The sequence below is a fragment of the Myotis lucifugus genome, unplaced genomic scaffold, assembly GCF_000147115.1.
Source record: "Myotis lucifugus unplaced genomic scaffold, Myoluc2.0 scaffold_170, whole genome shotgun sequence".
In the NCBI taxonomy this organism is placed as follows: domain Eukaryota; kingdom Metazoa; phylum Chordata; class Mammalia; order Chiroptera; family Vespertilionidae; genus Myotis; species Myotis lucifugus.
The window spans coordinates 52,182-77,693 of NW_005871218.1; the positions used below are offsets into that span (position 1 = coordinate 52,182).

At 35.7% G+C, this 25,512-nt stretch overlaps 1 protein-coding gene across 1 annotated transcript in view; it reads left to right on the forward strand.

Annotated features, from left to right (window-relative positions):
- The first annotated feature begins 927 nt into the window (after positions 1–927).
- NAALADL2 (N-acetylated alpha-linked acidic dipeptidase like 2) overlaps positions 928–25,512 on the forward strand; it is a 1,041,900-nt gene continuing 1,017,315 nt past the window's right edge. The window contains 1 exon segment of the mRNA XM_023760057.1: positions 928–992. The gene's annotated coding sequence lies outside the window, so the exon portion shown is untranslated.

Here is a 25,512-nt window from a genome sequence, read left to right on the forward strand (position 1 = left end):
GCTATGGTTGTGGTGGCATATAAAATGGCCAAAACGCATATTCTTTTTATTTTCTTTGCACACATTTTATTTTATGCAGTTTCCCAGTTCAGCAAATACCTATGACTAATAGGTGATAGGTACTGGCCTAGGTCTTGGATTGGACTGCATTTTCACTGAACATTATACTTTATGTGTGTTCTTTTTCCAGAAGTGGGGTTACAATTGCTTTGCTACTGCACCAAGCACTTAGCATATGATAGAAGAACAATAGCATGAATAAATAAAGTGAAATATTTAGACTGCTTAATTTGGGATTTCCCAAGTTACAAAGCCTAGTGAAATTTTACCTTGCTGATAATTTCATTTTTCCTTGGGAATTTAAAATATCAAAGCCTTTTAAGATGAACTTAAATTGTGTTTGCTGATATTTCCATACAAATACTGAGTTACTAGAAAGTATGTCTTGAATCGGTCAGTCACACTCCATATTGCTGTTTTTAATAAACACAGTGCTCTTTTAATAAAAAAGAGGTAATTGGTTTGTAAGGCTGACATTTATTTAGACACCTGCTTTAGAATGTTTTCTTCTAATTGAAAGACAAGAGGAAAATAAACTGGGCAATGAGTGTTGAGGACGGGCTATTTTAGTTTTTCCTAGAGATCACCTTTTTTAAATCACCGAGCTATGATATTGAAAATGAAGGCCAAGCTCCTTGTTGGGGGAAAGTGTTAGAGTAGCCCTCATGCAAAATCTTATTAAGCAACTGTCAGGATTCCTCTATGTTCCCCTCCCCCCCTATTCTGTAAGAAGCAACTGTCGTTTTGAGTGAGTGTACTGCCAAAGAGACATTTACAAATAAATGAAAAATGTCACAATTGATTTCACTCCTTCCAGAATACCGTGTGTCAGCTTTGTCACGAACCGTCTTTTTTACTCTCTGTTTTAGATCTTCCAGCTGGACACTGGAAATAGCTTTTGATGGTTTAGGGACTCTCTCACTTGACCCCAGGTAAGCCCTCTGTTGGTGACCTTTTACAAATGTTTGTAAAACCACCCAGCAATTTGAGAATATAAAAACCTTATTTCCTACTTCTTTCTGTAACTGATGTTTTTGTCAAAAAGCATTCAGATATTGATATCATTTACTTACATTTTGGACATTGGGAAAAATTATTTCATGCATTATAAAACATTGTCAAAGTATACAATTTTATTTTACATTATCTTTCCCAGTACAATGTTGTTGTTGTTTTTTTAAATTATCATCATGCTTAATCTAATAATAAAACTAACAACTATGTTACTTATAAAGAGGATATCTAGGTATGCTTTTACTATATTTTCAAAGAACTCTATAGATGTCTAAATTTTTATCACTCTTTCAAAAATAAATTTATCTTGAATACATAAATCTGTCATACAATTTATATAAAAGATCATTGATTATTCATTCATTATTGCCATCACCTTAAATCAGTCTATCAGCAAAACTGCTATCATGCTAACATCATTGAGGTCATTTACCATGTTAAGCAATTATATGAATTAGCTTATGTAAATGTTTCACAGTGGTATTTGAATTCTCAGTTAATATGGATTTGAAAAAAAACTAATTAGAAATTGCTAGCAGTAGTCTTTATTATGGATATTACATTAAAGGAAAGTAAATCTTCACATAAATATATTTTAAGAGATTTAAATCAATATAATTAGTTATAGATCATGCTATCATTTGAGGTTATTTAGCTCTCTACTTGAAAGATCATGGAATGAACTAATTAGCTATATTCTGTTTCTCTTGGAAAATAGAAGTTGAAGTAATCACTATTTCATTCAACTAATATTTATTGAGCATTCATTCAGTGCAGCTACTTTACATGGATGACATGATGGTGAAGAACATATATATATTTCTCAAGAGTTTACAGATTAGTGTGAGTCACAGGCTATCCTATTCCCTATCTATTCTCCTAAGGTATATATATATATATATATATAAAAGTCTAAGCGACTTAATGACTGAACGACCAAATGACCAGTTGACCAGTCGCTATGACACACACTGAACAACAGGGGGCAGACACTCAATGCAGGAGCTGCTCCCTGGTGGTCAGTGAGCTCCCACAGGCAACCTCCTGTGGCCAGCTAACCTCCCGTGGTCCCTCCACTCTGGCCAGCCAACCTCCCATGTCCCTTCCCCATGGTTGGCTGGCCCCAATGGCCCCAATTGGGCCAGCCAGCCAACCTTCCATGGCCCCACCCCCTGCCCGCCCAACCTCCTGCAGTCCTGATTGACCCAGATCTCCGGCCAGGCTGAGGGATTCCCCCCATGCACAAATTCATACACCAGGCCTCTAGTCTTTCTATAAAGTAATTTGCTTTTCTATAACTGCCCTTTCTCCCCCTTCTCTTCCCCTAATAATATAGGTGACAATAGTATGAGTTATAGGCTGCCTTGTCTGTTGGTTTTCTTCGTTTCCTCTGACTCTGACAGCACCTCTTCTAAACCATTACCTTGGCAGTCAACCTTACCATTTGTCTTTAACAAATTTTCTTCTTAAGTTACCAAAGGCAATTAATTGTTAAAAACAAATAAATGAATGAACAAGCACAAACAACCAAAAAATCTTTCAGAGCAAGTGGGATAAAACCTAACAGCTTTCTATGAAAGCAACTACACTACTTTCAGAAGACCTCTTGTGAAATTTTACCCACAGCATTAGAAGCTGGCTTCTTGACAAAGAAAACTTCCATTGTCTTGACAAAGGAGAGTAAATCTCCTCCATTTCATTACTATTCCATTACTATTTATTGAAAGACTGTTCATGCTAACGTGCTCCATGTGGCTTTTCTTTTTCTTTAATGTAGCTATACCATTTCCAGGAACTGAGACAAAAAAGCAGTTCGTTTACATTAGTTCAAAGCCTTTCCCCAGCAGTACAGTGTGGCTCATGACAACTGTTGCCAGGAGATGAGGGAATTTACAATTGGCTTTTTGTAATAATATGTATTTTGAATTCTTCTATAGAAATTTTCATAAAATTTTCTTCTCTTAGTGGTTGCCACCCATCCAAGTATATTTTGCCATAAGGAGATGAAATGGGAGAATTAAAACATCCCTCAAAACTGGAATAACACAGTTTTGGACACAATTGTCCTACTGAAAATAAGGTTTTGCGCATAGAACCACAACACTTCTCACATTTCTTTCTCTTACTACATTGCTTGCCTTTAACTCCAAACTCTTTCTAGATATTTATTAAAATCCAGGTAACATGAATTTCCAAGGAAACTTTTCAGAAACTCTTTCATTTCTCTCAGTATCCATTATGTCACTGCATCCTACATCCCATTTTAATTAAAATTCATTTAATTTTAATTTGAAATGAAATAAGATAAAAATTATGAAGATAATTTTATGCAGAATCCTGATAGAAATTATTTTTTATCACCATATAGCTGAATAATCGTTTGTAAAATTTTTACATACTGGTTTATTGTCTTCTACAGTAGAAAATTGGAATGTGTGACAACATAGCTTGATATAAAATCACAAATTAAATAAAAAATTAAGGTCAGAAAGCTAAAAAGTTAAATAACAAAAAGGGTGTTTATGTAGAGATTTGATGTATGTGAAAGTAGTAAATTTAAAGTGGGTTAAACAATCAACCATTCAGTGTATCCTGAATTGTGGCATGTGCATGAAAATGCACTGGATGCTATGAAATATTTTTTTAAAACATTAAAGAGCCGAAACCGGTTTGGCTCAGTGGATAGAGCATTGGCCTGCGGACTGAGGGGTCCCAGGTTCGATTCCGGTCGAGGGCATGTACCTGGGTTGCGGGCACATCTCCAGTGGGAGGTGTGCAGGAGGCAGCTGATCGATGTTCCTCTCTCGTCGATGTTTCTAACTCTCTATCTCTCTCCCTTCCTCTCTGTAAAAAATCAATAAAATATATTTAAAAAAAAAAACAAAAAAAACAAAAAAAACCATTAAAGATGCATTAGTGGGCTCCATTTATGATTTTCATTATTATGGAAGGTTCATAGGAGTTCAGTATGTTATCTGCTACAAAATTAATTACCATTATTGGAAACAAAATAGACAGTGACAAAAATAGAGAATAGGAGTATATTTAAGTAGATGCTTTTTATGAGGTGAAGACATTAGTGAGAGTTATTAGAAAAGGGTTAGCTCTAGCTGGTTTGGCTCAGTGAACAGAGTGTAGGCCTGCGACTGAAGGGTCCTGGGCTTGATTCCGGTCAAGGGCACATCCCTGGGTTGTGGGCTCGATTCCCAGCAGGGGGCGTGCAGGAGGCAGCCTATCAATGATTCTTTCTCATCATTGCTGTTCTATTTCTCTCTCCCTTCCTCTCTCAAATCAATATATATATATATATATATACATGAAAAGGGTTAAATCTGTGTTTTGTAGAATTTTCAGAGAAGGCATTTTAGACCACATGGCTTGAGCTGTGTGTACTATGATAGATGGGGAGAACTATGATAGATGGGGAGAATTTGGGTGGATAAGATAGGTAAATAGAAAGTTTTATATTATTTTCCCCTTAGGTGACCAAACAGCATGAACCATAAAGGCAATGGTGTAGGAGGTACTGAAGGGCAGAATGGCAGTGTAAGGAGATGGGAAGTTACTGAATGTGAGGAGCCAGGCAGAGTAGTTTAAATCTGGGCAAAGAACTGCTGTAAGAGCTTGAGCTGAGATGACATTATGAAGACAGGGTCTTCTGTGAAATGAACATGAGCTGGATTAGAGGCAGCCTGGCGGGCTGGGAGGGACATCTACCTATGAACAGAGGAGTAAATTGAATTAGGGTACTGATGGGGGGAGTGAATGAAGCAATACACTGTAAGCAATTAAGCTATATTTTACTGATACTTATTTCTTATTTACAAATTTAACACATTCCAGAGACAGTAATTAGCAATCAGGTTAAATTATTTTGATTACCTCTTTTACATTTAATGAAAAACATCTTTAAAAAATACTTTCTAAGATGTTTAATAGTCTACTCTTGCCATCGTTTCTCTTTCACTGTTGCTTCTTCCTCCCTCTTCCTCCCTTGGTCCTTTTCTGTGTCCTTTCCTTTCCACTTTCTCATCTAAAAAAGCAAACATTTAGGGTGGCTTTATTAAATTACTAGTGGCCCGGTGCATGAAATTCACGCACATTAAAAGGGAACTAATTAGAGGAAATATTTTAATATTGCTATTTGCCCTTTCTCTATAATAGAAGTGTCAGAGATGAAAGAAAAATTAGTAAAATGTATATTAAAATCCTCCTCCTGTCAGAGTCTGGGGTGCACCACAGGACCCAAAGTCAAGTGCCCGCCCACCTGCACGTGCCTCAAAATCGCACGAGACCCAGACCCGGCCGGCCCCACCCCCACTGGGCGAGATCCAGACCTGGCCGACCCCAGTCCTGTCAAGCCCCTCCAGGCAGGGGGTGCAGCCTCAGGTCCCCTGGCCTGGCACCAGGGCAGGGGGCACGGCCTGAGGTCCCCCGGGTTATCGCCGGAGCCTGGGGATGCGGCCTCAGGTCCCCCAGTCCAGGATGAAGGGCACCCTTTGAGGTCCCCTGGCAAGCCCTGCTGGGCATGAGGTGTGGCCTGAGGTCTCCTGGCCCAGCGCTGGGGCAGGGGGCATGACCTGAGGTCCCCCATTCCGGCACCGTGGCGGGGGGCATGGCCTGAGGTTCCCTGGCCTGGTGCCAGGCTGGGGGGGCATGGCTTCAGGTCCCCTGGCCCGGGCCAAAGGGCATGGCCTCAGGTCCCTGCTTATCACTTGTTATGGGAACCCCACCTCTGCTGTGGGCACAGCCATCTTGTGTTACAGGAACCCCACCTCTGCAGTGGGCACAGCCATCTTGTGATGGTGTGATGGTGTGAGGGTTTATTTTAATATTACCTCTTTATTATATAGGATTTGTAGTAATCATTCATCATTTAATATAAGTATTACCTAAACATTTTAAAAATCATAGACTTAAAATGAAAGCATAGCAACCTTGTTATATATCTCCCCAGTTCTGCTCCTAAAAGACAACCATTTTCAACTGTTCTAATTTTTTCTTCTGCTAGCTGTATGCTTTTATAGTTATTTCTTAATTTATAAATTATTGATATTATCATTGACTTCTTGTTTTTTTGGTGAGAATGCTTTTTAAGATCTCATACCCATTGATCCCAAATATCCTCTCTTCATTTTAATTAAAAAATTATATCACACTTTGTGAAATTAATGGTTTTCACATATATAATTACGAAAGGAATATTGTTTACTTCTAAATTAGGGCATGTTCTATGAATGTTTCTCATATATTTTAAGACTTTTCTGAATTTAACATTTTCCTTTCTTGTTTGCTTAGTTTTCTTTATATCTGTTCCTATTTGTTCCCAAAATGTTCTAGAATAGTAAATGACTATCAATAACATTTTAAAATGATTTTTGTTGTCATTGTTCTCAGAAAAATGACCTTCATCACCTTTATTGTTAAAGACAGAAGTACAAGTAAAGACTTAGTCCTAATCTTAGGGAATGAAGAAAACAAAAGAATCCAAGATAAACTAGTAAAAGTGTTCTTCTGAAAATAAAGTCCTCTTGAATTTGATGTGGAGATAAAGATTATGAATAAGAAGGGAATGGATCCAGACAAATTAATCCATTAGCAATATTAAACATTTTTTTAAAAATGTATTTTGTTGATTTTTTACAGAAAGGATGGGAGAGGAACAGAGAGTCAGAAACATCGATGAGAGAGAAACATCGATCAGCTGCCTCCTGCACACCCCCCACTGGAGATGTGCCCGCAACCACAGTACATGCCCTTGACCTGAATCGAACCTGGGACCCTTGAGTCCGCAGGCCGACGCTCTATCCACTGAGCCAAACCGGTTATGGCTGCAATAGTAAACATTTTTATGTTTATCCTGGAGATATTCTGTTGTATCCCTTCATCCTCCTGCGTAAGTTTTAACTGTTGTTTCTAAACCTGGTACATCGGCCATTCTGGAACATCTCTGTTTTTTGTATTATGATCCATGTTACGTGCATCTCATTTTTTTTCTCCAAAGGCTTTCTAAGAAGGGGTGCCTGGGAAAGTTTTCTGACTCTTTAAAAGCTTGAAAGTCTTTATTTTACTCTCATGCTTAATTGATAGCTTGCGTGAGCATAGGCAGCTTCCTCTCAGAATTTTGAGGCTTCTATGATCTTGTAGTTCTTGTGCTGAGAAGTCTGAGGACACTGTAGTGGTTGATACGTCTTTTCTCAGGAAATTTTATGATCTCTTTGTTGAACATCTGTGTGTCTTGCAAACTGCTCTTTCGGTTTCGTAATGTTCCTGCTATCATTATTGTTGTTATATTTTTATTGTGATTTTCTTCTGATTTTGCTCTTTATTTCTGCAGCTCCTACTATAAAAAATGCTGGCTATCCTGGATTAATTCTTTGATTTTTTTCTTCTCCTCCTCCCCCCTCCCTCCTACTTCTCATTTCTTTTGTTTCTGGTGATTTCCTGATTTAATCTTTTATTATTATTTTTCTAATTTATAGGAACTTTTAATTCTGGGATTGTTCTTATTTTATGGTATCCTGTCCTTGATTGGTACAGTGTAGTAACTATATTTTGTTGAAATCTTTCTCATTTTGTATAGTCTTTTCCTCCTGGTTCCTTTTTTTGTTATTTGTTTGTTTGTTTTACTCTTTTGTGTGTGTGTGTGTGTGTGTGTGTGTGTGTTGGAAGCATTCCTCATATATTTACTAATTCTTAAATGCTTATTTAAAAAATGAAACAATAAAAGCTGATAACTTATGTGGGATTTGTTTTCTGGTGAGCTGTACTACAGAATGAGCCTTTTCATTTTAAGTACCTGATGGTATGTATATAACTGTAAGTTTTATAATAACTCAGAATAGATATTGCTCCCATTTTAGTGTTGAAGAAACAGAGTCAAATTGAAGTTAAGTACTTTTTTTCAAAGTTATACATCTCATTAGGTGCAATGCTCTGTTTTTCCATTAGCTCTAAATGACTCAAAGTTTACATTCCTCATAAGAAATAATTTATTTTTTCCTTTTGGAGATGCAGTTCTGAGTCGTGGCATTATGGTAAAATTTGGTGAAGGAGTCACAGCTCTTTAAACTGAAAAGTAAAGGTAACTGAACATCATTACACATACATTGGCAATGCTGTCTGAAGACTTTCAGTTTGTGGCCCGGTGGGGTGGTTCAGTTGATTGGAGCCATCCTATATACCGAAAGGTTGCCAGTTCCATCCCAGGTCAGGAGGCAACCAATTTCTCTCTCTCTCCTCTTCCTCGCTCTCTCTCTCCAAATCAGTAAAGCCATATCCTTGCTTTAGGATTTAAAAAGAGATTACAGCATTTAAACTAAAGGTTGGAATAGTTAATTACAAAATAATTGAAAATGCTTCACCAGTTTCTACTTTGCTGAGTCACCACATTCTTGCATAAAACTAGAAGTAGAAAAGGAAGCACCTTCATAAACTTGGTAATCAAATATCAATATAAATGCAATCTTTTGAAAAGCAATTTGGTAATATACATCAACAGCCTTTAGAATTTCATACCTATGACCTACATATTTACTTTTAGAAATGACTTCTAAAGAAGGAAGTCACAGGTATAAGTAAAACTACAAATAAGTCTTCAAAACTATGATGTTCATGATTAAATATGCAAACACAAAATTAGAAACAATCTGAATTCCTAAAATGGAAATATTTAAAAATAAGTTGTAGTAAAGCTATTATGATGAAGTATTCTGCAGCTCTTAGGCATGATGTTTTTAAAGAGTACTTAAAATATCATAAGGAAATGTCTGCTATGTAAAGTGAAAAAGCAGAATGCTAAATTGCACTCAGTACAGTGCAAAGTAGGTTAAAATTCATGTATATGTGCATAGAAAAGAAACTAGAAGAAAATACAGAAAATTGCAAATAGCATTTGTTTCTAGATTTTTGAATTATAGGAAGTTTAAGTATTCTCACTGATGCTATTCTTTAATTTCCAGATTTCCTAAAATAACTATATTACTTTAATACTGAGAAAAGTCTTTTTTAATATATTTTTATTGATTTCAGAGAGGACAGGAGAGGGAGAGATATAAACATCAACGATGAAAGAGAATCATTGATCGGCTGCTCAAGCCAGCAACCTAGGGATGTGCCCTTGACTGGAATCCTACCAGGGACCCTTCAGTCTGCAGGCCAACACTCTATCCACTGAGCCAAACCAGCTAGGGCGAGAAAAGTCTTAAAAAGCACTTAAAAGGCAAACAGAAAGTGTCTCACCAGTCTTTTCTACATCATATTCCCATGTAGGGATAGTGCTAATGGGACAGAGTTGGGCTCTTTCCTGCACTGGGTTGTTATTAAGAATGTTCTAATTTAGGAAAAGGTGCGGACTCCAGTCATCTTTATTGCCCCCTTTCTTCCATTCCCCAACTCCATTGTCTCATTTTCTCTACCTTAATTAACCCTCATCATTGGATTGTCATAAATATGGTTTAGGTTGCTATTGTAGATTTTAAATTTATTGTACACATTTATTTATAATGCAACTATAAATATGATTTACCAATTAGAGCTGGTTTCTGAAATATTTTGTGACTATCTATCAAATTTTCTAGTGACAAGTATTATATGAATAAAAAGTCAGGGGAAAAATCATCATGATTATCTGTACCTAATACTGGTCTAGCTTTTAGACATTTTTGCTATGTAAAGTCATTTTATGTAATTTAATTACCAATTACAGTGATTTTAAACACCTGGGTTTCCTTTGCAAGCTCTATAAAAATCTTTAGGAAATAAGAATTAATGAATGCATGATGGTGAAATGAAGTGAAATGGATGGGAATATAGATACTACTTACACTTATATGAATCTCAGCTGTACTGAATTCTTCTGGAATAGAAATTACAGCTATACTGAATTCTTCTGGAATAGAAATTACATAAGCAAGCATTGCCAGAACTGTGGAAATAGTTTTAATGACAGAATGTTTTTTGAAATAGTATTTTAATATGTATGTATTATAAAATTCAAAGCATAATTAATTTGGTCAAATTAAATATTTAATTCATATATGGAAGGGCAGAATGTGTTCTTGAATATTTAAGAGAGACTGTAATGTGTATTTTCTCTCTAATCAATGTGCAAACATTTATTTAGCATCCACGAGCTGAAGCCCTGCTCACTTCATTGAAAATGGAATTATAAAACATACTGGCTGGTACTTTATATTACTATAATAAAATTTTGGCAGATTGCTGTTATTAAAGCAGCAACATAAAAACAGTGCTTAAGGTCAGAGGCAAAGAGCATTTTCAACACAGTTTCATTTATGAAATATGGTAAATTAAAAGACACAGATACTTCTAATTTTGACACCTCCTCCTGTAGGTTGAAGAATCTTCTATTTGGCCTAACCGAATTCACAATTGATTATAAATTTGTTAGTTTACAAGTTTGGAAGGATGCTTTTTACTTTAATATTGTAGGTTTGATTTAGACAACTTGGCATTTTCATCCACCAAACTGAGGTGGACCAAATAAGTGGCCTTACTGGGGTGGTATATGGCTTTCTTAATGGGAGCTTCCAGTTGGCCTCAAATTGTCACACACTGCAGGGCCTCCTGGCACAAGTCCTACACTCCACTCCATTTCCCCAGGTGACGACCTTCTCCAAGTTCTGCTCCTGCTCCCAGGTTCACTTTGTTTACATTTTCAAAAAAACATTGTAATGACCTCATTCTGCAATGCAGTTTAAAGAAAGACTTACATTAAAAGCACTGACTTATTTTCCATTGGCTACAATATTAAACACTTTGTGAAGCAGGCAATCCCCCCTCCCCCTTTTTAACATTGAAAGCACAGCTTCATTTATGAAAATGGTAAATTATGACCATTGATATGTGTTATCCAGGATAAAGTCAGAGATCCAACTAAGTCTTTAATTCTGAGGTATAAGAAGTGTTTAAGGTATGCTTGTGATGTGTCCAATTAAAGCATTTTGTTTCAAAAAGTTTTACTTTGTTGTTCATCTTTCTGGGGCAGACATTCACTTTTCCCCTTATGTTAGCAGGGAATCCAATATAGATTTCACAATATTTTAAATAATAATAAAACATATGTGAAAAATAAATGTTTAGTTCTCTATGTTTTTATTAATTAAATATGAATTGCCTATAAAAACCATAGCTTGAGTGATTTTAAAGCTTGGGAGGGTGAGGAGTAACAAAAGTGAATTTAAATGGCCCTGTGGAAAGGGTAATATCCAAGTGTTATAATAATTGAGAACATAGTGTGCTAGGACATAGAAGAAAGCAAGACAAATCTGGATTGTGTATTTAGTCAATGAAACTCCTAAAAGGTGTTATGATTTATGTGAAAGAAAACTAAAAGTGGTCATTGTTTTCTTAGAGTCTAAAGTTAGTAGGAGTTTCATTTAGTAATTATCGTCTGTGCTAAAAACAGTTTGCCAAAATAATGCTTGGTACGAATTAATCCGGAGTGTTCAAATACTTCACTACAGGCTTTACACAACATGCAGCTCATGGAAACACTAAAACGAGACTGTTCTAGATAGAGTTTGCTAGTAGCATTTACAAATGACAAACTACACGTTTGTTCTAAAGGGATTATGGACTTAATGAGAGCACTCTACAATGTGCCAAAATTTATGATAAGGAAAAAATAATTAAGCAAGACAATGTAACTACCTATTGATGCTTAATAGAAATGCTTATGTATTCATTAAGTTTAGAAGGTGGAAAACTGAGTTCCATGTCTTAATTCATTCCACTTATGTTTAGGTGGGAATTAGGTTTAATGAGTTTTAATAATATCCTTGAATTTGATGTATTTATCTTCATCTAGGACACTTAGCTCCAAACTACTTTAAATAGTACAGTAAAAAGAAGATAAATTCTTCCTTTGCTTTCATCTGTTCCTGAAAAAAATCATTGAGTATATAGGGTTTGGAATTAGCGTCATTTTCCATTTCTTGTTATTAATTCAGAAAATGGAACCTTCTTTTCAGTAATGGGTGGTTCCTTTTCTTTCTTTCTTCTTTCTTTCTTTCTTTCTTTCTTTCTTTTGTGTGTGCTTAGGAACATGGGATAGCACTTTAGCACTATATTTAGGGGCCAGTTTATTTTTTAAAATTATTTTTTAATTTAAATTCTTTTTGTTTAAAGTATTACATGAGTCTCCTTTTTCTCCCATTGACCTCTCCACAGCCACCCCCACCTCCCAGCACATGCCCTCAATCCCCTACTGTCTGTGTCCATTGGTTATGCTCATATGCATGCATACAACAAGTCCTTTGGTTGATCTCTTACTCCCTTCCCCGCCTCCCCCCCCCCCCCCCGACCTAGCACCTTCCCTCATAGATTGGACAGTCTGTTCTACGCTTCTATAACTCTGGGTCTATTTTTGATCATCAGTTTATGTTGTTCATTATATCCCACATATGAGTGAGAACATGTGATATTTATCCTTCTCTGACTGGCTTATTTCACTTAGCATAATGCTCTCCAGCTCCATCCATGCTGTTGCAAATGGTAAGAGTTCGTTCTTTTTTACAGCAGCATAGTATTCCATCATGTAGATGTACCACAGTTTTCTAATCCATTCATCTACTGATGGGCACTTAGGCTGTTTCCAGATCTTAGCTATGGTGAATTGTGCTGCTATGAACATATGGGTGCATATATCCTTTCTGATTGGTGTTTCTGTTTTCTTGGGATATATTCCTAGGAGTGGGATCACAGGGTCAAATGGGAGTTCCATTTTTAGTTTTTTGAGGAAACTCCATACTGTCTTCCATAGTGGCTGCACCAGTCTGCATTCCCACCAGCAGTGTTCCTTTTTCTCCACATCCTCTCCAGCACTTGTCCTTTGTTGATTTGTTGATGATAGCCAGTCTGACAGGTGTGAGATGGTACCTCATTGTTGTTTTGATTTGCATCTCTCGGATGATTAGTGACTTTGAGCATGTTTTCATATGTCTCTTGGCTTTCTGAATGTCCTCTTTTGAAAAGTGTCAATTTAGGTCCTTTGCCCATCTTTTGATTGCATTGTTTATCTTCCCTTTTTAAAGTTGTATGAGTTCCCTATAAATTTTGGAGATTAAACTCTTATCAGAGATAACATTGGCAAATATGTTCTCTCATGCCGTGGGCTTTCTTGTTGTTTTATTGATGGTCTCTTTTGCTGTGCAGGAGCTTTTTATTTTAATGAAATCCCATTGGTTTAAGAAATGGGTGGTTTCTAAAAGGTGTTGCTATCAGATGAATGTTAGGTAATTCTCTCCTGTTAAATACAATAAATACTGTCTGCAGAATTTGCTCACTTTTTGACATAGTTTGTGAAATATTACAGTTGTATGGAGCTATCACATATTTCACAAATATATTTTTAAAAAATGATTATAGAGAAAGAGAGGGGAGAGAGAGGGAGAAACATCCATTTGCTGTTCTACTCAACCATGCATTCCTTGGTTCCTTCTTGATTGTGCCCTGAGCAAAGATTGAACCCACAACCTTGGAATACGGGGACGACTCTCTAAATAACTGAGCTACTAGGTCAGGGCAAAATATCCTTTAAAATATTTATATGTTTTCTAGGAAACAAAGAAAAACTAAATAAAAATTATACATTCTTCTGTCACTCTTTATGCTTATTTCGCTTTTCTATCTACATATATAAAAGCCTAAGCAACCGAATAACCGAACGACCAGTCTACTGGTTGCTGTGATGCACACTGACCACCAGGGGGCAGATGCTCAACTCAGGAACTGCACACTGGTGGTCAGTGCACTCCCACAGTGGGAGATGGCTCAGCTGACCAATGGGAGCCAGAAGCTGGGCTCATGGCTGGCAAGTGCAGCTGCGGCAGCGCAAGCCTCTCCTGCTTCCGTGGCAGTGCTACTGGGCAGCAGCAGCAGGCACAGCAGGACGAGGATTTGCAGGAGTGGTGCGGCACCTGACCCAGGCTCAGGCTCCTCCCTGGCTGCCTGCCACTTCATGCACTACTACATCCCTTGGGAGATGTCGGACTGCCAGCCTGCGGGGATTGGGCTGAAACTGGCTATCCAACATCCCCCAAGCGGTCCCGGATTGCGAGAGGGCGCAGGCCAGGCTGAGGGACCTCACCAGTGCACGAATCCGTGCACAAGGCCTCTAGTCTATAAATAAAATGGTATCAGATATTTCATGGCTTTCTAAGGTGTCATTTTTAGTTAACAATATATTTTGAATATCTTTTAATATTATTAAATATTCTTCTACAACATAATATAATGGCTGCAATTTAATAGATAGAGTATAGAACAGCGGTCACCAACCTTTCAGACCCCATGGACCACTGGTCCATGGACCATCGGTTGGTGGTGACTGCTGCTCCAAAGGTTTCCTTAAACCAGCAGTCGCCAACCTTTCAGACCTCACAGACCACCTGTGGTCCGCGGACCACAGGGTAGCGACCGCTCCTATAGAATAAATTCTACCACAATTTATTTATCTAATATATTGTTCAACATTGAAGTAACTTACTCATTCCCTTCCTCCCTACCTTTCTCCCTCCCTCCCTTCCTTCCTTCCTTCCTTAAGACTACTGATATGAGAATGTTAGTTAACTGAAGGCACGTGGTTTACTATGTTCCAGCTAAGTGTTTTATAACATTAACTTATTTAACATCACCTATGGTTTAGATACTACAACCATTATCCTGTTTTACAGATAAAAAAACTGAGACTTAGGGCAGTCTTTAAAGTCTCTATGGCTTTAAAGTTTATAATCTTAATCAGTAAGCATACTGCCTGTCTTTAAAAAAGAAATAGAGCTATGCTGATTGAATGCTATGATTAGTATGGTTGAATAAGAGGTTTCTTGAGGAAGATAGTGACTTTGATGATTAATGAAGAAACTCAAGAAGTAAAAAAGGAATCAGAGAGTTCCTGTCCTGGCTTACTTAAGCTCAAGCTACTGCAGGTTCGACTATACACTATATAACTTCTTTCTCTGGCTCTCTCATTTCTTACTTTAATTCTAATAGTTTAACTTCTCTGTCATTAGGGAACCATAGTTCAATAAGGTTTTCCTTAATATAATACAAATTTAAAATGGTAGGTAATTGCATCATGAAATTGTGAACAATTTTAGTTTAGGTGTCAGGAAAAGGAATATCTGTAGCAATTAAGGTTAAAGGGTCCACAGAGCAAAGTGGAATGCTTCATCACCTAAATGAGTCTTCTGTCTGCTATGTTTTATCCTTATATGAAAAAGATTCAGAATATTTTGGGCAACTGATGCTGAATTTTCTTATAATTTTAGCAAGTGTACTTCACAATTGTGTTATTTTTCTTTACAGGTCAGTATTGAAATTTCTTATTTGAATATTTAATGTGATTGGAAAAACTAAATAAAATTTTTCTTTCATTTGTCCCTTTTCACTGTAAAAAATATTTTCCTGTTTCTTAATTAAAAAATACATTTTCTTCTTTGAAAAAAAAGAAGCAATTTTAGGAAATATTGACCAGGTTTTCAAATCTGGTAGTTGTCTTTCTTAATATTTAATAAAACACTTATAGAATTGCTAAATTTTTTCTCAGTAAATAATTTATAATAAGGAGAGCATGATATCTGTGAAGCTCACTTTTTTAGAATATGTGTTTTTAAAAAACAAAGATTCATATATTGAATGAAATTATAAACTTTATAGTGCATTTTTATAGAAATACATTTGGTTTCAATAACATTATAAAAATAAACTTTGAAGTCATATATATATTCATTTTGTTAAAATATTAATAATGATGTTCAAAACATGTTACAAATTTCATTTTGTTTGGGCCTTTTTATCCTCCTGAAAAAAACTTAAGTTTCTTATTCATTGGCCTAAATGAGATTATAGACCAACAAGCATCATAAATTTGTGAATCGATTTAAAGAAAATACAACTTCACGTTTAGACTACTATGAATATTATAATTGTGAATATAAGAAATTTAACTTTCTTAGGAATTTCATCTCATGTATTATCTCTTGAGAAAGTTTAAAAATATATCTCAAGGGCCTGTTATACTGTTTCTGTGTTTGATTAACATCATAAGTAAGACTTTTCTGTATTAATATGTGAAGTCTTTAAAATTCTGGATCATTTCCTTGTTGTTGTTGTTTTTCACACTGTAAATTTTTTATTATAGAGGAATCCTTTAAGAGTTACTTCTTCATTAGGTTTTCAGTAAATATGCCCAGGAATTTTTCACATGTGCTCTTGGAGAAATGTTTGCATCTACTCGCTAGCCAGTTTCTTACATCATGGGATAGGAATCTGGAAGGAGCCTGCACTACTGGTTGGTGGGGAGCTGGTATATAAAAAGTTGAACCATTTTTGTATTTCTTTTAAAAGTATCTCTTTCTCAGGAGGACCCCAATATCACCCTAAGGTTTATTGACTCACCAGGAGCACTCACAAGATTCAGCATTACAGTCATGGCAATGACCTATTACAGACAAAGGAGAGGGCGCACTCAGAGATATCTGGGAGGAACCAAGCACTAGCTTCCAGGGTCCCCTTCCAGTGAAGTCACACAGGAAGCCCCTGATTCCTACAGCACTGAGTTGAAACAGGCATGGAATGTTGCCAACCAAGGAACTTTCGTAGATGCTCAACAACCAGAGTTGATGAGCATAGAGTGATGGTCATGTAGGCTCCTTCTGCCTGACCCATACAAAGTTATAGACACCGGAAGAAAAGCAGGTGTTCAGTACTAGATTATTGATACACAGAGTGTAGGCACAGTGAGCCTTTCAACCGCTTTGGGAATGGTGGAAACCCTCCTGAAATTCATGGTCTCTACCACGAACATATTATGTTTTTGAGAAAATCATTTTTACATTTTCAAATCTAAATTTTCTTCTCTCTTAAGTAACAAGATATATAGATAATATTAGAAATAATTTCTGATTCTCTAGTAATTGAAATCTAAGTTTTATATAGATTTGTTTCTTGGTCTATGTAGGTTTTTAATTACGTTTTGCTCTAGCTCCCAATGGTGGTTTAATATAGATGAGGATTAGAGGCTTCTATTGCACTTAAGTTATTCCTGTTTTGCTTTTTCCTACTTTAATAATTTTCATATCCATATGCAAAGTTGTGTCTTATGTATTAAAAATCTAAATGGAGAAGTTACGTTATTGACTGCATAGTCTTAAAGACAATAGGGCCCAGCCGCTGTGGCTCAGTGGTTGAGTATCAACCTATGAACCAGGAGGTCACAGTTTGATTCCTACCTAGTCAGGGCACATGCCTGGATTGCAGGCTCGATCCCCAGTGGGTGTATGCAGAAGGCAGCCAATCAATGATGCTATGTTACCATTGACGTTTCTATCTCTCTCTCCCTCTCCCTTCTCCGAAAGCAATAAAAGTACATAAAAAAATAAAGACAATAGATATGAAAGGTGACAAGGCAAGTATTTAATTCCTATTTAACAGAGGAGAGCACAGTAACTTAGAATAATTAACTTGCAAATGTCTGCACAGGTAATACATCATACAGCCTAAATAGAATGTAGTTCTAACTAACTACCTGACAGGGCATTCTTAGAGACTTTTTTTCATGTTGTGCTTTCAGTGATTGGGGCATAAGTGTGTCTCAATAAGTGTTAGATGGATAATAGTTGTATGAACTTGGAACAATTTATTCATTCAACAAAACTTTTTGAGAACACAGTTATCAAAAAAAATCTTCATTCTAGTATTCTGCTATGATCTGATTGATGATTTTTGTAATTACCTTTGGTGTTTTCAATTCTTCTTGGACCTGGCTTTTCCTGTTAGAAACTTCATCCCTTCTCCTTAGAACATTAGCTGTGTGCCTTTTTCTACGTTTCTCCTTTACTCGCCTCGCTTCTCCCAGGGAACTGGGGGGCTACCTGGTAAATTATAAATTTTATTTGGTCTCCTGGTTCACTTTTATGTACCTTTCTAGTTTAGAACAGAGAAATCTTTCACTTTGTCCCTGCTCAAGCCATCTTTGAGATAGAAGCTCCCAAAAGCACCATTTCAAAGAAAACCCTATGATAGAATAAAAGAAAGCAATTTACCATTTTCAAATCAGTGGCCACTCTGGTGGAAAATGTGTTCAAGGGTTCTTGTAAGTGAAAGAGAATTATGGTGCTACTGTATTATTTCTTACAATACTTTAAATGTCCTGTACTGCCATTTCCCTTTTTAGATGGACTTAAAAAAAAGCTTTTCAGGTTACAGTTAGGGAATTTTAGTTTGCTTAAACGTTCTTTGACAATATAGGAATAATTATATTTTGAAAATGTTTTTTGGAGCTACAAGGTAAATAATCACTGTAACTGATTTTTTTATATTAAAATGTGCCTATTAAGTTATTTCAAAAGATGCATATAATCTATATATATAAAGAGGTAATATGCTAATTGGTCCTAATGGTGTCCCAGTCACAACCAGTCAAGCGCACAGGAGCTGGTGGGCGGGGATGGGGGCGGGGACTTCTGCCCCCAGCGCTAACATCATGCTGCCCTGCCTGAGTCCCTGCCCAGCGCTGAGATGAAGCTGCCTGCCTGAGTCCCTGCCCAGGGACGTGACACTGCCTATTGTTGTGGTGGTACCGTTTTACCCACAGCGTCTACAGGAATTGCTGCAAATTTACTTCTCGGTGGAAGAACTTTTCATTCCCAATATAAATTACCAATTCCATTAAATGAAACTTTAATTTCTAGACTCGATATAAACAGTGAAGTTGCTAAAACCATTAAAAAGGCCAAACTTCTCATTATTGACAAATGCACCATGGCATCCAGTCATGCTATAAACACCATAGACAGATTACTAAGAGAAATTATGAATTTGACTGTTGCATCTGGTGGGAAAGTTCTCCTTCTAGGAGGGGATTTTCGACAATGTCTCAGTATTGTACCTCATGCTATGCGATCAGCCATAGTACAAACCAGTTTAAAGTACTGTAATGTTTGGGGATGTTTCAGAAAGTTGTCTCTTAAAACAAATATGAGATCAGAGGGTTCTGCTTATAGTGAATGGTTAGTAAAACTTGGAGATGGCAAACTTGATAGCAGTTTTCATTTAGGAATGGATATTATTGAAATCCCCTGTGAAATGATTTGTAATGGATCTATTATTGAGGCTACCTTTGGAAATAGCATCTTTGTAGAAATATAAAAATATATCTAAACGTGCAATTTTTTGTCCAAAAATGAGCACATTCAAAAATTAAATGAAGAAATTTTGGATATACTCGATGGAGATTTTCACACATATTTGAGTAATGATTCCATTGATTCAACAGATGATGGTGAAAAGGAAAATTTTCCCATCGAATTTCTCAATAGTATTACTCCTTCGGGAATGCCATGTCATAAATCAAAATTGAAAGTAGGTGCAATCATCATGCTACTGAGAAATCTTAATAGTAAATGGGGTCTTTGTAATGGTACTAGATTTATTATCAAAATATTACGACCTAACATTATCAAAGCTGAAGTATTAATGGAATCTGAAGAGGGAGAGGCTGTTCTGATTCCAAGAATTAATTTGCCCCCATATGACACTGGCCTCCTATTTAAACTAATTCAATGACAGTTTCCCGTGATGCCAGCATTTGTGATGACTATTAATAAATCACAAGGAAAAACTCTAGACAGAGTAGGAATATTCCTACCTGAACCCGTTTTCAGACATGGCCAGTTATATGTTGCTTTCTCTCGAGTTCAAAGAGCATGTGATGTTAAAGTTGTAAATATTCCATCACAAGGGAAATTAGTCAAACAATCTGAAAGTGATTTCACTCTTAATGTGGTGTACAGGGAGATATTAGAATAAGTTTAATCACTTTATCAGTCATTGTTTGCATCACTGTTGTTTTTATATCATCTTTTTGTTGTTTTTATATCATGTCTTTGTTGTTATATCATTTTGTTATTGTTTATTTATTAATAAATTTATATAGTATTTTCATATACATTTTACTAATTTCCTTTCATCTCTGACACTTCTATTATAGAGAAAGGGCAAATAGCAATATTAAAATATTTCCTCTAAGTCCCTTTTAACATGCACGAATTTCCTGCATCAGGCCACTAGTTGAATATAAAAAGTAATTCCAACATGAAAATATTATATGTTGACATCAAGAGTCTGTTTTGGAATTGTATCTTGTAATTTTAGTACCATATTTAACAAAGCACACTTATAGTTCTGTACTCAACTATTAGGCATCATATGAAGGAGATATTTTTAAACATCAGTAATTTGAAGTTTTATTATTAAATATATTCATACAAATTCTATGCTTTGAGATGTTTTGCTCTCTCATTGATGTTTCTACCTTTCTCTCCCTCTCCCTTTCTCTCTAAAAATCAATAAAACATATTTTAAAAAAATAGTCTTGCATAGTATGTGGTCCCCACCACTTTCCCAAGAAATGAAACTTGTGATGAGTTTATTATTATTATTATTAATAATAAACAGATACTTGCAAGTATTTTCATCCTTTGAGTATTTTTCTTTGAAGTTACATAAACTTTACTACAAATGTGAAACCTAAAATAAAAATTACCTCTGCTGTGTTTGTTCAATATTATTTCTGTATGTTTGGAGTGTTTATAGCTACTAAATCAATCAATCAATCAATCAATCAATCCATATAAAATTGAAATTATTGGGTAGGTAGTATCAACCTGTGAATGCATTTTAAGTGTTCATGTCATTTTTGAGCTACTATGTCCTCTTTTGAAAAACAAACCAGTTCATTGATATAGTGTTCACAAATACACTAATCTCTACTTTTTCTGTGCTCTGGTTTCAATACAACAGTTTAATAATTTAATGATTGATATTCATAATTTAATATTGATTATATGTGTACTCTGAAAAGATGGCTACCCAGGTCTTATGAGTGATTCTAAGACGTTACTTTTGGAGGTACAAGGAAGTTTTATTAGTACAATAGCACAGATTAAAACTCAGTTCCTCTGAATCAGTTACATAGAATTTTGTTTTGCCACAGCACCCTTCTTTGCCATAAAACATGGTCTCTGACCTGAAGTTTCATGCACATGTGAAAAGTTCACATGTAGTGAGTGATGAGTGATTTAGTAACAGTTCAAAACAAAGGAGATAAGTGAAAAGGACTTATCCATTTAACAAGGCAATGCATGGTTAAATGTCAAATCGTGCTTAGCAATGCAGAAGACACTATGACATGTTTTGTGATTTTTATTAGCACTGTCATATGTTTATATCTCTGGGACATGTCTGCTTTGGGATGTCTTATTTCCTCATTTAGACTGTAAGCTCATGTTGGTAGGATTTTGGGGTTCTCGTCCCAGCATCAAGAAGGGTTCAGGAATCTGGAGAAGGCTGTGCGTAGATTAAAGAGTCCAGAGACAAAGCATAATTTTGAAAGGCATTTGGGGGTCAGAGGAGCCTAGTTTGAAGGAAACTAAGATCTAAGTTCTAAGGTCTAAGGTCTCAGGTCTAAGGTCTCCTAGTTCCAGGACCCCATACTTTTTATTAACACAACTTGTCTAGAGGTGAGGCAGAGATATACACTTCAAAGGGTATACACAAGCATTGTCAGAATGGGGGGATTAGCCTACGGCTGTTCAGGTGTTTGGCCAGTAGGAGGCAATAACATGTAGATTAAGCCCCTTTAGCTGTCTGGCAGCAAAGCAATGATTTTAATGTATCCTATTCAGGTTTGGGGAAATGCCATCAGCCATTCCCAGATTCAGCCCTGCTATCATGCTGGAATTGGTCTCCGGCAATAGGAACTATTATTTTTAGTTTTTTTTATCCCCAGGAGATATGACATAAGGCACAATTATTGAAAATCCTTGTGGATTAGTCCTTATTATCATTATCCCTTTTTTAAAAAGTAAGCTATTTTCTAAGATATAGTTGAATTAGTCTTTATACAGGATACTCTTTAAACTATAATTAAATCTATATCAAAGTGTTTTCAACATCTTACATCAAAAGGAAGTCACCTCATTCATGCTATACCTTCTCAGCCAAAAAATATGCCACCAGTGATTGATAATATTATAACTTTAATGAATGTTATTATGTTAAAATGTAATATTTTCAAACAAAACTTGCAGAAGAAAGCATATTGCATGCACATTATATTTGTGAAAATCAGCCTTATTTGTATTTTGTATAAGAAATACTTCTTTTTTTTTTAAATATATTTTATTGATTCCTTACAGAGAGGAAGGGAGAGAGATAGAGAGTTAGAAACATCGATGAGAGAGAAACATCGACCAGCTGCCTCCTGCACATCTCCCACTGGGGATGTGCCCACAACCCAGGTACATGCCCTTGACCGGAATCAAACCCGGGACCCTTCAGGCCACAGGCCGACGCTCTATCCACTGAGCCAAACCGGTTTTGGCAAGAAATACTTCTTTCAATAAGGAAAAACTATTGATCCAAGCAGAACTCATTCAATGTGTAAAATTAATAATGTTGTAAGTGTAACATAGAAGTGAAAAATAGTGACATTTAAAAAAATCCAACTATTTGAAGAATAATTTACATATAAAACACTCATTCTAATTGTGAAGTTCAATGAATTTTGACAAATATGAGTAGCCTTGTAACTATCACTACATATTCGCAATAGCTGTTCCAAAGTCCCTGCCTACCAAAGCCATAATCGCTCATTTCAGGACCTGTTGCTATTGTCTGATTTCCCCCCTGGTGGTGGGTATTTCCCTGTTTCTGCACATGTCTAATTTTTTAATTAGGGGATAATAATGAGATTTGTTGTTTTAAAGATTGTTGAAATTTGTTTTGGTAGCCAGTTAAACAATGATAAGCTATTGAGATGGGTTTAAAATATAGTTTATCCTAGGCTGGTTTGCCTCTACTGCTGCCTTGCAATACTTCCAGGTTCTCAACTGAATGCCTTGGATATTCAAGGGTATCTCTCCAGGCTGCCCAGTAAGAGCTTTGGGAATCATTCAGCTTACAGCTCTCCCTGCTTGTTCTTTGCTCAGGCTCATGGAGTCTCATCCTATATGTGAACAACTTATTACCGAACAAACTACTCCGAGAACCCCTGTGCAGCTTCCTAGTGCTCTTACTCCACGTAGCTTTGTCAACTGTAATACTCAGCCCTGCAAATTCCAGCTTCCCCATCGTTCCCGAACACTAATGTTTGTTTCTTCAATTCAGTGATACATTTGCTTTCTGGTTTCCTACATTATTGTGCTATAGTCTGGAAAGTGCTCTTGTAACATTTGCTGATTTCCATGGTGGGAATCATCCAGCCATCCTCACTTGGTTAATTTCAAGCTCTCAGTATGACATTATTGACACAGGGTTGGGGAGAAAGTCACACAATCAGTTCTTTTGAGCAGTGCAAGCTGGCTCCAATAGACCTCTAAGCTTAGAATTTCTGACAGTTAAGTCCATTTTGAAATAAAGTAACTCTTTTAAAGAATGCATAATTACCTATGGATTTTAAATAATTTTTAGGTTTGCTCAGTAGGTTTTTTTTTTTTTTTACAAAATTTTTATTCATCTTCTAACTAAATTGGGCCAATTGATATAGTTTTCTGAGTTACATTAGATACCTGCTTAAAAGCTTTTTTAAAAAAATCCAAGAAGAGGCAAGTTTTAAATAATTTTATATAAATTTGATAAAAGTTTCCTTATATCCATAATGTTACATAAAATTTTATCTTACACAGTTCTTCCTATGCATTGTATTTTTTGAGCCTGTCTTGTAATGATGATTTTAACGTTGCTTCAACTATCCTCTCTGGAAAATGTTAGATAGTTCCATTTCTTTATGGCAGAGTGAGTAGTAATGAATGCTTTTTCTTTCCTATGTATAATGTAGAGAAAAAGTATGTTACAAGTATTATCTTAAGCATTGTATTTTAGAATTGAATGTCATGATAAAAAAATCTGATCACAAAATAATAGTGTTCTATTATACAATAATGTTTTTTAATTGAGGTATAATTTATATGCAGTGCAGTATTCAGAAATTAGGTATACCCATCAATCAGATTTGATGAATGCATATCAAGTTTATGAATATTTCCATCACTTCATTAAGTTTCCTTGCATCCCTTTCTAGTCAGCTATTTCCACAAAAGCAAATATCTTTCACAGGTTAGGTGGGCCTTGTATAGAATTTCAAATAAATGTATCCTTGGCAACTTTCACTCAGCATATTTTTGAGGTCCATCTATGATGTACTAGTAGATTGCTTCATTTTATTTCCTAATATTTATGAAAGCAAAAAAAGTTTATTTAGCCATTCTCCTCTCAATGAATATCCAGGTTATTTCCAGTTGTGGGCTATTATGAGTGAAGATGCTATAAACATGTAAGGGATTTCTTTGGACATATATTTTCATTTATTTTGGACAATTAATTAGGAATATAATTATTGTGTCCAAAGGTAGATGTATATTCAGTTTTTTAAGAAACTGACAAATGGTTTTCCAAATTGGTCATTCAATTTTAGTTAAGGCCTGGGGTTGGGGATGGCTGGAAGGGGTCAATGAAGAAAAAATGGGACATATGTAATACTTTCCACAATAAAGATTTAAAAAAAGATAACTTCTCAAAAAATGTTACTTAAGTAACTTAGTATTAGAAGTACTCACAGTTTTCTCAGTCAAATCCCAGACTTTAAAACATAATGAATAAATGAGATTTAAGTAGTATTTTATAGATAATTTGATATGAATTAAAAATACAACAATATTATATCATTGGAAAAATTATGAAAACTATAAACACTGAAAGATTTCTACCTAAAATATACATATCTGGCTTTCTCCTTTCACTTCTACTTCTTCAGTGCCTTTGGGACCTTGTGGAAAATTCTTTGAATTATGCTATGTGACTATAGGTTTAAGTAAAGCCTAAGGTATTTCTAATTAGGGGTGGATTTGCTTATCAGTGATTATTAGAAATATGTGGTTTCTTGGTCTGATTTTTAATATCTTAACTTCATGAATATTGTAACCAGATGTGTAAACTGGTAATTTTGTGCAAAAATGGCCAGAAATTCCAGAGATGAATATGGTTAAATATCTTAAGAAAAATGTATATGGTGAAACCTGTAAGTTTCGTGAAAGTATCTTACATATACTTTGTATAATCAAATTATTGTACTAATTTCTATGTTTGTTTTGGAGATGGAATGAGCAAATATTTTGCATGTAAGCATTCACCCATCTATTCATCCACTTATTCAATTCATATTTATTTATTTATTTATTTTTTTAAATATATATATATTTTATTGATTTTTTACAGAGAGGAAGGGAGAGAGATAGAGAGTTAGAAACATCAATGAGAGAGAAACATCGATCAGCTGCCTCCTGCACACCTCCCACTGGGGATGTGCCCACAACCCAGGTACATGCCCTTGACCGGAATCGAACCTGGGACCTTTCA